Consider the following 11,997-nt stretch of genomic DNA (forward strand, 5'->3'; position numbering starts at 1 on the left):
TGCTTTCCCCTGCGATCCTTCACCCTGAAATGGCTGGGACCCCCGGGGCTGGACCACCTCCCCTGGAGCTCCCAGGGTGTGAGATGCCAAGTCCAATCTCTCAGATTTCTTTTCATCACTTTTTGAGTCTGTCCTCTGTTGCTCTGTAGATGGGAGTGGCATGCTGCTGTTCTTTCTCTGTCTTTCTGTTTATTTGGCATAATTTTGTAAACCCATAAACTAGATGACTTTGGATATGATTATGTTATTGTGAAATCATATTGAAAAGTCAAATGTGTAAAGACATTTGAGGGTTTTAAAATATGATATCTGCTTTTGTGTTTTTACACTGAAATTATGATTCATTAATAATTTGCACTAAAATAAATGGTAAATTCATGGTCAAATTTAGAACCAACTGAAAAAGTGACTGAAAGATCCATCTTTTTACGCTATGGACAACTGAGGGACTCATATGCAACTATTACAGAAAGTTCAAATGCTCACTGATGCTTTAGAAGGAAAAATTATGCATTAAGAACCGGGGGGTGAAAACATTTTTCTTTTTTTGCATAAATATAATTGTTGTCATTTAGTACTGCAGTTCGGAAGCTACAGAAGATACTTACATGTTTCCCAGAAGACAAAATAAGTTAAATTAAATTAAACTATTACAGAAGTTTTAAACGGTCACTGATGCTCCAGAAGGAAACACAACACATTAAGAGCTGGGGGGGTGAAAACATTTAGAATTTAAAGATCAGGTAAATTTGACTTATTTTGTCTTCTGGAAAACATGTAAGTATCTTCTGTAACTTTGAAGGGCAGTACTAAATGAAAAAATACATATACATGATATTTAGGTAAAATAAGAAAAATGTAACTTGCATCTTCATTCTCTTCAAAAGTCTTCAGCCCCTTATTTTTATAAATGTATCTAATATTTTCTTTTGTGGACTATATGTAAACGTCTTTTATATGAGATATCTTATTCAGGTAAGTACTAAATAGAAAAATAAAATGCATTTTGTATGATGCCTCTTATTTTGGTAAAATATACCATTTTGTAGATTCTGCGAGGTGTATGTAAACTTTTGACCTCAACTGTGCGTATGGTGTTCAACTTCTTTTGAGAATGGTACACAGCGCACCAGAAAATCTTGCTGCGCATGCTCACAGAGGAGAGAAGGGTGAACGAAAGTGGGCAAACGTACTACTGTACGGGTAAGCTATTTTTAATACGTTTTGAGTGTGTTTTATACAAATTATTAGCTGCGGGCGCGAGTTGAGTTTCCTCAGAGTAATCCGGATTTGTAAACATTATAGCGGCTAAGAACAAATTTACGCTCGTAAGCAACTTTTGTGTATCCGTTGGAAAGGCAAATAAATGAAGAAATGGTGCGTAATTCTAAGTGGACAAAGTCCATTATTATTGCAATTTGGTTTGTGGAGTTATAGGCTCAGAAATTGCACTCAGCATGATGTCTTTCTGGTTTACGTGAGTTATATACTAACGAAAAAAATGTTATATGGAAAAGAAGATGATAGGGTTTAATTGTGCTTTTTATTGTCTTGCAAAAAACTGTAATTTGATCACAAAGCCTGCACACATGCTGGACAGACTGCTGTCCATCTACTCCACAGCACCTTTTGCTCTACCAATCTGCCGCACAGATGTGGAGCTGAGCCACAGTTGCTGCTTTCATATTTTATCTAGAGACCCTAAAACAGATAAAAGCCTCAGTTTGCTTTTACTGTCCAGGGTGATGGGTTTGCGAGGTTTGCTATAAAGCGCTCAGCTGGACATGGAGGATGAGACACAGGGAGCGATGAAGTTATCACCTTTGAGGCCCGCTGAGAATGGACATCATGGGAAAGCAGAGCTGACTGAATATCGGCTATTTTTATTGTATACGTCTGTCTTCATCTATCATGTTTCATTTTGTAAAATGTTGAGCATGAATTCTGGTAGAAGGGTAGCACCACTAGGCCTATGCCTTAACGGATCAGGTCATTACTGTAGTTGTTTGGAGAACCCTACACAGTACACAAGCCATAATTCTTCATTTTGAATCAGTATATTATTCATATTATGCAATGGCCATTCAGTTTGAATCTCTCGTGCTTAAATAAATAGTGCGCAGGCTTCATTGCAAACCCTTGAGCGCTTCTCTTTTCTGTTTTGACAGGAACGCCAGAGAAATACCAACAGTCCTGAGCTACAGCACCAGACTCCCTGTGGCACGTGTCCATCGGTAAGTCATTTGACCTTTTTCCTAAACATGCACACCTCTTTTACCTCATATTACCCCATCTCTGTCACGTTTAACAAAACATAGAGTGAATGGGAAAAGGCTGGACATTAGAGAGATATGCAGATACTGGGTGGGAGCGAAGGAGAGTGGAGGGTTCCAGGAACACGAGTATATGTGGTAGAGAGGAGCTGAGCAGTTTCTCTATCAAAGACCTTTTCCTTCCTCTCATAAATACCACATCGATGAATAATAGCCCTCCCTCTGCAGCATGGGCACTGATTCCAGCTCACAGATCTGGTCAACATATGAAATCAGTGCACACCGGGCCGCGGCTGCAGCTGAAATCTCCTCGCCTTTCACTCATCAAGAAGTTCATCTGGTGTGTAGCGCTCACACTGAGAGTCATGTGTATACAGCATATGCATGAGGCGTAACCATCTGTAGGTGATCTCATATTCACAACACATACAAACAGGAACTGCTATATCATTCTTGCCATTAAACATGTGTGGGACAAGATATTAATTAATGATTCATACAGCTTTTGAATCATAGAGGATGTGCTGTTTACTCAACCACATATGGAAGCCCATTTCTGCCCTCAATGTAAACAAAAAAAAAAAATACACTACCAGTCAAAATATTCTGAACAGTCACATTTAGCAATTTTGAGAAAGTTGCTTCTGCTCACCAAGCCTGCGTTTATTTGGTTCAAAGTACAGCAAAAACAGTAAAATTTTGAAATATTTTTGCTGTTTAAAATAACTGTTTTCTATTTGAATATATCTTAAAATGTAATTTATTTCTAAATTGATAATTATATACTTTCATGCTGATTAATATACTTTTTTTGTAGCAAGGATGCTTTAAATTGATCAAAAGCAGGGCCGTGCAGAGACCTTTAAAGGGGCAGGTGCTCAAAGTATAAAAAGGGCACCTGGAACAAGACATTAAAGAGCCCCTCGGGTCCATCACCTCATTGTAGGCATCCAGTTACTTACGTAATAAGTAACAATGTCATTAATAAGACAAATAATGCATTATTCAAAGTTTTAATTGCATTTATGTTTAGTTCAGGACTCAAACAATAGAATTAGTAATATTTTAAATGGGGCTCTCTAAATAGGCCTTTGCTCAAAACATCAGAACAGCAATACTGTACTGTATATTGACACACATTCCTTGCTGATATACGTATCATTACAGAGGCTGTGAAGCAGTTCTGAGAAAGAAACGGAACATAAAAGACCATTTCAATGTTTAAAGGTTTAAAAATATTTTATTTGGACCTATTCATTTTGATTATACATTGTTGTATATTAAATTGTCAAACCTAAAGATTTTCTTCTCTCTGTTAAACACAATAATAAAGAACAGCTGTTATATTCAACTCTGTGTGGTCACTATTGAAAATATATGTTGCCCCTGATGTATTGTATTGTTAGATTGTAGACGGTAGAATATTAAGGCATAAAATGGCATGATTTATAATTCAGATACAGGTTCACACAAAAACAAAATATCTTATACACCTTTATACCATTAAAAGGGATAAATCGAGCTTATTATTTATTATATTTATTTAAAACATAAATATTACTGGATTATTTGTTTAGTTGTCTTAATTGTTTAGATTTTTAGAAGGCACATTAACATCTTTCACATTTACAACTATGTGTTTGCTGCATAAAAACGTAGGTCAATAATTGCAATAATTTGACCACAAAGAGCTGAAAAAATGTGGAGAAAAATTCATTCTCTGTCACGAGGGGGCGCTTTAGGATCGCTGAAATACTACGGTTTCCATAGGAACGGCTATACACAAAGCAGCATTAACGCTGTTTTATCAGATGTGAAATGAAAATGCCAACGACACGTTTCTGAGGACAGACGGTTCCCTTCTGATACATTCATATAAAGACATCAGTGCTGCATTTTGACTTTGAAACGTGCAGCGTGCATATTTATTCATTGACATCATTGCCTTTTGAAGTTTAATCCAGCTCTATAGTGATTGTCTCTGTCTCCAAATGTAAGACCTCCAAAATTATTATTAAGTCTTTTCGTATACTATTTAACATATATAAAAAATTTTATGGCCTTAAATTTGATACAACCTAATTGAGGAGTTTTTAAGGACCTGCAGGAGCCCTCTACTTTACGATACCCCATCGGGCAGTCCAGTTAACTATTTTGGTAGCCTGACTGAAAAACACAGTAGCCCCGGGACATCAGGCTAGCAATTTTGCGAGCCCTGCTTACATAAACAAACAAACAAACAAACAAAAAAAGACCAGACCCAAGATGCCCATGACGTCCTTTTCTCCACCAAAATGCAAGAACTATTCACGAAGTGAAAATGCACTTTTGTTTACAGACAGTACATGAAGACATTAACATTATCGGCAGCTATTTCGGAGCAGACGACACATGCACAAGCTATAAAAAGTATAAATACTCGTGCATAATCTCTTTTCTTCACGTCATTCTTATAATAAATAATGTTAAATCTGGTGAAAACACCACTTACCAGCAGCCACAAACGTTGTCTTTACTTATAAACGTTTTAAACGTAATCGGATCGTCCTGAACTTCCGGGTGGGGTTCTCACGTGAAAGGTCATCATGAGGGTCATTCTATTTACAGCTACAACATTATTAATTAATATTACTAATAGTTCGATTGGGCAAGCTGTCGCGAATTCGTTATTTTTATAATTTTTTTTTATATTATTACAAAAAAAAAAAAAAAATCTTAAAGGTCCACTGAAGTGGCTTGAAACACGCAGCGTTATTATGTGGTGACGTACTTTTAACTGAAACAAAAACATATCGCCTAGCCCCGCCCACTAATTTTGAATAGCCAATAGCGTTCCATTAATATCTGCTCGGGCAAGAGCCGTTGAGCTCGGTAAAGCCGCATTTGTAAGCTTATGACAACCACAGACTAATAAATTACCGCACAGATTCAAAATGAAACTTGCTAAAACGAAATAGTGATTATAATCATGCTGAGGCTGTGTAGTTTAATACATGCCGTCCGTACATATGAGCGCATATGATCTGCTCCGGGTTAATGCGTCTCTGTGTAGGGGGCGGGACATTACGCACTCTAGAGAGCATTTGATTGGACAGAACGTTTGATGAGAAACTGAAGTGCACGGTGATATCATCCAAATCCTTGATTCATATTGGCGGAAGTGACGAGAATGTAAGTTTTGAATGCCCATATCTTGTAAACGCGAATTTTGTCTTTGTTTTGCAGCACACTAGCTTATAGATAACCTTAAGGCTAATATATTCATACTAAAAGCCAAAAAACTTTAATTTTGATTTCAGGGGGACTTTAACAAAAGGGCACTTTGATCACTTGGGGCCAAAACGGCAGGTGCTCAAGCACCCTCCCCCCCCCCCTCTGCACGTGCCTGATCAAAAGTGATAAGGACATTTATAATGTTACAAAAGATTTCTATTTCAGATAAATGCTGTTCTGAACTTTCTATTCACCAGAGAAACCTGAAAAGATTATACTCAGCTGTTTTCAACATATTAGATTAATAATAATTTTTTTTTCCAGCAGATCAGAATATTAGAATGATTTGTTAAATAGTAAAAATGTTTCAAAATGTTACTGTTTTTGCTGTATTTTGGATCAAATAAATGCAGGCTTGGTGAGCAGAAGATACTTCTTTAAAAAAAAAAAAATTACAAATCTTACTGTTTAAAAACTTAGACAGATATAAAGTAACATTGTGAGATAACCTATTGCAATAAATGTAAAGATATAATGAAATATGACATAGACAAGATAGGTCTTCAATCCTGAGCCAATTAAGTAATCAGACCAACAAGAGGGAAACCATACACACAGCAAGTTTTAAAAAACAAATAAATTAGAACAATAAAATAACGAATAGAATAGGTAAAGCCTGTCACGATTCAGGCAGGAACACACGAACAACGACGTAATAAAAAGAGTATTTAATAAATCCAATGGGAAACAGGCAGACACAGGAACACAAGGAGGTAACATTAAAGACCGACAGAATGCAGGGGAAAACACACACCTTAAATAGACAGACTGATTAGAAACATCCAGGTGACAACAATGAGGGAGAAACCAAAACACTCAGAACTGCAGGGGAAGATGGGAGAAACCAACATGAAAGTCCGGGGGTGTGACATTACTTCCCCCTCCCGGAAGGCGTGTCCTCGCGCCGACAAACGGGAAACAGCAAACAGTCTTAGGAGGGGGTTTCGGCGGAGGACGGACTCCCGGGAGGAGGGCAAGAGATGGAGTCGAGAATGGTGATGGAACAGTCCATGGAGGTGATGACGGAGAGGGAGGAGCCAAGGAGGTGACAGGAGGGGGCTGGAGCAGGAGGAGCCAGGTGAGACCCAGAATGCAGCCATGATGGAATGCCACGGTGGAGACAATGGAGGGAGGAGCCATGGTGGAGGTAAGGCTGACGACTCCATGGGGCCGACCGATGGAGGCGGAGCAGGTGGTGGCGGAGCCCAAGACAGAGACGGAAAGCTGATGATCCTGGGCGACACCGCAGATCCGGAGGGCCAAGGCGGAACCCAAGGCTCTGGCGACCAAGGCGGAGATGGAGATCCGGAGGTCCGCGGCGGAGCCGGAGCGACAGAGGACCGAGGCTGTGCCCGCGGGAGGGAGAAGGTCCACAGAGCCGGTGGGACAGAGCGATGAGGCGCAGTCGGAGGAGTAGAGTCCAGAGGCGAAGGTGGGGCGACGACTGACCAGGGCGGAGCCGGAGGGACGATGGAGCCCGGTGGAGCTGGTGGACCGACGGCGGAGACGAGGGAGCAGAGAGCCGGGGTGGAGCCACAGGGTCGGAGGGCCGAGGCGGAGTCCAGGACTCTGAGGCTGGAGGCGATGGTGAGGGATCCTCCAGCCATGACACCGATGGAGACTGGCAGACCCACGGCGAACCCACCGCACAGATAGTGGGCTAAGGGTGAGCAAGGGGACAGACAGAAGACAGCAGGGATTCTGGAAGGCTGGGCGGAACCAGCGGAGATTCAGGACAGCTGGACGGAACCAGCGGAGATTCAGGCATAGACAGAAGAGGGACAGTGGGTGGGAAATCCAGGCAGACAGGTATTTCTGTGACAAAGTCTATTAAGTCCCCAGAGTTGTGCTCATGCTCACCCCCAGTGTTGGTGCAGTGTTGGTGCAGTGCACTCTCTACCGCCCTCTCTTGCTCCATTAAGCACTCCACTGTCGCAGATGTAGTGGCCGGCTCTACCGCCCTCTCTTGCTCCATTAAGCACTCTCTACCGCCCTCTCTTGCTCCATTAAGCACTCCACTGTCGCAGTGGTAGTGGCCGGCTCTCGCACCTGGTCGGAAATTATGACCCCGTCGGCACTCCATACTTCTGTCGCGCCGGGCTCGGGCTTCCCGTCTACGAATGGCTCGTAATCCGTGGGTCGGGGTGGCTGGCTGGGCTCTGGGTCCGGAGTGGCACTGACAAGATTATCCACGGAACAGGCTGTTTCTCGCCAGTGTCCACTCCACAAACGCGGCGAAATCTACTTGAGGGCCGTCCTCGGACGACGGCGCTCTGCATGATGCAGTAAAGCTGGCTTCAGAAAACGCACAGAGCGCGTCGTCCGGATAGCTGGTGGTGTGAGGTACTAGTTGGAACATCAATGTGTAGCCCTCGAGTGGTAATTCCCCCTGCTTCAGCCGTAGGAGGAGGAATTCTGTGCGGAGTAGGGGATCCATAAAAAACACACGACGGAAACAAAAGACTGGAAAAAACGAACGGGAAACAAAATGGAGGTGAACACGCAAAAATAACTATCGGTCGGTCTTTCTGTCACGATTCAGGCAGGAACACACGAACAACGACGTAATAAAAAGTAAGAGTATTTAATAAATCCAATGGGAAACAGGCAGACACAGGAACACAAGGAGGTAACATAAAGACCAACAGAATGCAGGGGAAAACACACACCTTAAATAGACAGACTGATTACAAACATCCAGGTGACAACAATGAGGGAGAAACCAAAACATTCAGAACTGCGGGGGAAAATGTGAGAAACCAACATGAAAGTCCGGGGGTGTGACAAAGCCAAGCTCACATTACAGGAGTTTTAAAATCCTAACCGATTATGAAATCTGGTTGCAGCCAAGGAGGGAAGGAGAAAATCAGGGCTAAATCAGGCTAAAACTCTTGTAGTGTGACACTGTGTCTACACCAGACGCGAGCGGTGTGGTGCGAGGCAACACAATACCATAAAACCTATTATGCTGTCTACGCTGGATGCGGCGTGACAAGGCAGATCCCTGACAGTAAACTGCTAACGCGTTCAATTTATGACGTGCTCACACAAAGCTCAAATGACTTGCAACAGTCGCTTTGTCACGGCGTCCAGTGTAGACACGGTGTGAGCCCGACTTAAGTGCTAGTGCTAATTGGTTAGGTGCTGATGAAAAAGATGTGTCTTTAGACATTTTTATGAAAATGTCTAAAGAATCAGCTGCTCAAAATAAGATTGGCAGGTTGTTCCACCAGCTGGGAACAGTCCAGGAAAAGGTCTGTGAGAGTGATTTTGTGCTTCTTTTGGGATGCGAGTTAGGTATATTGGTGCAGAGCCAGTGGTTGTCTTGTAGGCAAACATCAGTACCTTGAATTTGATGTGAGCAGTTATTGGCAGCCAGTGCAATCTGATGTAGAGAGGTGTGACGTGGGCTTTCTTTGGCTTGTTGAAGACCACTCTCGCTGCTGCATTCTAGATCAGTTGCAGAGGAATGAGAGCTTGGACAAGGAGGTGTGTGGCCTGCTCTGATAGAAAGGGTCTGAGCTTCTTAATGTTATATAAGGCAAATCTGCAGGACCGGGCTGTTGTAGCAATATGGTCTTTGAAACTTAACTGATCATCAATCAAAACTTCAAGGTTCCTGGCTGTCCTGGAAGGAGTTATGGTTGACGAACCTAGCTGTATAGAGAAGTTGTGATGATGAAGTGCTGGGTTGGCTGAGACCAAGAGCAGTTCTGCAAAGTTGAGTTAAAGGTGATGGCCAAAAACGTATGTCAGACAGCTGCAATACAAACAGCTACCGCCAGATCATCTGGTTAGAACGAGAAGTAGAGTTGAGTGTCGTTAGCATAGCAGTGATAGGAAAAGACATGTTTCTGAATGACAGATTCAATGATGACATTTTGATGAAATGATGAAATTTTCAGGTATCTTGCCATTTTGGAAGAACATACTTTTGCGAACTAGTCTTTGGTTTTTCGCCTGATTGGAAACAAACCAGTGCAGGAAGATTCTCTAGAGAGAATAAGATTTGATTTGGCCCTTTGTCACAAAGGGATGCCAAAACTTTTGCTATACACAGCTATAAAACAGCTATAACTTTTGAACTAAATGAGATATCTTCACCAAACTTACAACAAGTATGTAAGAGCTGAACCTGAGGTCATGTGAAAAAAAGTTGTGGAGCTTGGCCACTTGGTGGCGCTATAAGAGGGGAAAAAACATAAAAGCTTATACCATAACTACGCACCCTGTTTGTCCTATGGACATGAAAATTGGTACGCATGGTCTTGGTCCAAAGAGTCACATGTGGCTATGAGGACATTTGTGTATCTCAAAAAGCACAGCCGCCGTAGGTCGATGAACTTTGAGCACCTATTAGACAAGCTTAACGGAGATTGATCGAAACAAAACATTAGGGCATAAACAATTGTATATTACACTTTTTTTCACACATATGCATATGATTTGTATCATACGATAGACCTCCTCATTCTGAACAACCACTTCTGGCAATCAAACAATTTGTTAAATAATTGAGAAAAACCTACTTTTGCGAACTAGTCCTAAGTTTTTCGCTCAATCTGGAAAAAACACTGAAGTGCAATTCTCTGGACTCTCTAGGTCAATAATTATCAAAAAAAGTTGAAATTTACCCTTTGGGAAGCTATAATGAGGTCGTTTAGAAAAGGGACCGGTCCAAAAGCTCAAAAAGCCTAAACGAAAACTTCATGAAACTTGGTGAGCACATGCGACAGGTGATTCTAAACAACCACGCAAAGTTTTAGGGAGATCTGACCACAGCTGGTGCTATAACAGTCATAAACAATAAAAAAAACATAATTTTCTATGGTAAATGGCCAGGATTTGCCAAAAATGCTTTTTTAAATCTTTGATTTAGGTGGTTACAGGCTTTCTAAATAATATGTAATGTGCTTAAATGTCTTAAAGCGCTTGAACCCTGGTAATTGCTGCCTGCAGCTATATTTGTTAGATATAATTATAAGATATATAGTTGCTATTATGAGAAAGTCATAATTTAAAAAGAAAGGTTGCATTTTTTTTTTTGGAAATCAAGTCGGACTTTTGAGTTAAAAAAGTATGAGAAATTGTAAGATATTAAGTAAAAACTAAAAGCAATACAACCGTTATTGTGAGATAGGAAAACATCATTTAATCATGGTGAAAAAAAGCCATGAATTTGAGAGCTGCAAAAAAAGATTTTCAGTGAATAATAACGGTCTGTGAATAATGATGGTAACAGCAGCTGATGAGGGTGAGCAAATAATCACTGAATTTTAACATTTGGGTGAAATATCCATTTAATCCCACAATGAAACAGCAAATGTTTCTTATGTGAAAGTTTGGGTTTCCATGCTGATTGCATAACCTGAGAGTTTGGCCAGACGGAAGCTGAGGTCTGTCTGCCTCATTACCCACAAGGACCCAGTGCATCTCAGTGCAGCCTAAGAAGAATTCCTAAAAAATCTTCTCAGCCGGACATCCCTGACCATAAACAGCTCATCAGAGGATAAAGTGCTTTGTAGACGAGTGCGGTATGTGTGTACTTTAGCTTTTATGTCTCTATCAGCTCCCCCTCGGCAGCAGAGCTGTAGGAGTGAGACGGGACGAGGGAAAGCAGTTGTGGGAAGTTGGCGAATGAGCTAAGCTTTGAAAGTGAAACATAAGAGAGGCAGATCACAGGAGCCAGGAAAACTGATATTCTCCTCGTTAAGGACTTGCTAGATTCAGTCTCTGTAGTGGAGACTTCAACTTTTAACAAGAAACAGCTCTGAAGGAACCTGTTTGCAACACACAAGTACTGAGCATTCACACAAATACAGCTGTTATGTGTGTTTTATGCGACTTCACTTTCATAAATAATCTGATCAATCGTCCGATATCGCATATGTATTCTGCGACATTATGGTGTGCGTTGTGAGGATGTGATTCCTCTAAGGCAGTCATTTTTCAAACATGGACAAACGAAAGCATGGCGGAGATTTGTTATCTGCTCTGGTTACAGTAATATCTGCCACGTTTACTGCTGAATCTTCATTGGCTATAGAGCACTGGTAGGTCAAAAGCATATTTGCCATCAATCGCTCTCATAGGACGCCTCAGGAGGTCCATATAAAAACGTCATTTCCCTATCGACGTGGCATTCTCTTCCTCTCCTCCTTTCGTTCTGCTGCTTTATTTTTGTTTTGTCATCCCAGTTCCTGTCTTCTTTTAAATGTCTCATAAATCATGAATGACATTAAACTTTTAGTGTACATTAACCACATGTTTAGCATGACAGTAACTGTTTTTCCACTAGTAAGTATATTTTATTCATATACTATATTTAGTATATTTTCAACTCAGTTATATAAATTAGTATATTCTAAGTACTGTATATTCTATTGATGTAGCATTTTTTTTTATTTTCAGTTTAAGTTCTGAAAAGTACCTTTGTTAGTATTTTGCTATA

At 40.9% G+C, this 11,997-nt stretch overlaps 1 protein-coding gene across 3 annotated transcripts in view; it reads left to right on the plus strand.

Annotated features, from left to right (window-relative positions):
* Positions 1–1,165: 1,165 nt before the first annotated feature.
* Positions 1,166–11,997, plus strand: part of hao2 (hydroxyacid oxidase 2 (long chain)) — a 41,249-nt gene continuing 30,417 nt past the window's right edge. The window contains exons 1-2 of one of the 3 annotated variants that reach the window (XM_073845997.1): positions 1,166–1,203; positions 2,169–2,234. The gene's annotated coding sequence lies outside the window, so the exon portion shown is untranslated. Of the gene's footprint in view, positions 1,204–2,168; positions 2,235–11,997 lie in introns of those variants that run through there. The other 2 variants (XM_073845995.1, XM_073845994.1) reach the window with 2 other exon arrangements.

This window comes from Garra rufa, chromosome 8, assembly GCF_049309525.1.
Source record: "Garra rufa chromosome 8, GarRuf1.0, whole genome shotgun sequence".
NCBI lineage: Eukaryota > Metazoa > Chordata > Actinopteri > Cypriniformes > Cyprinidae > Garra > Garra rufa.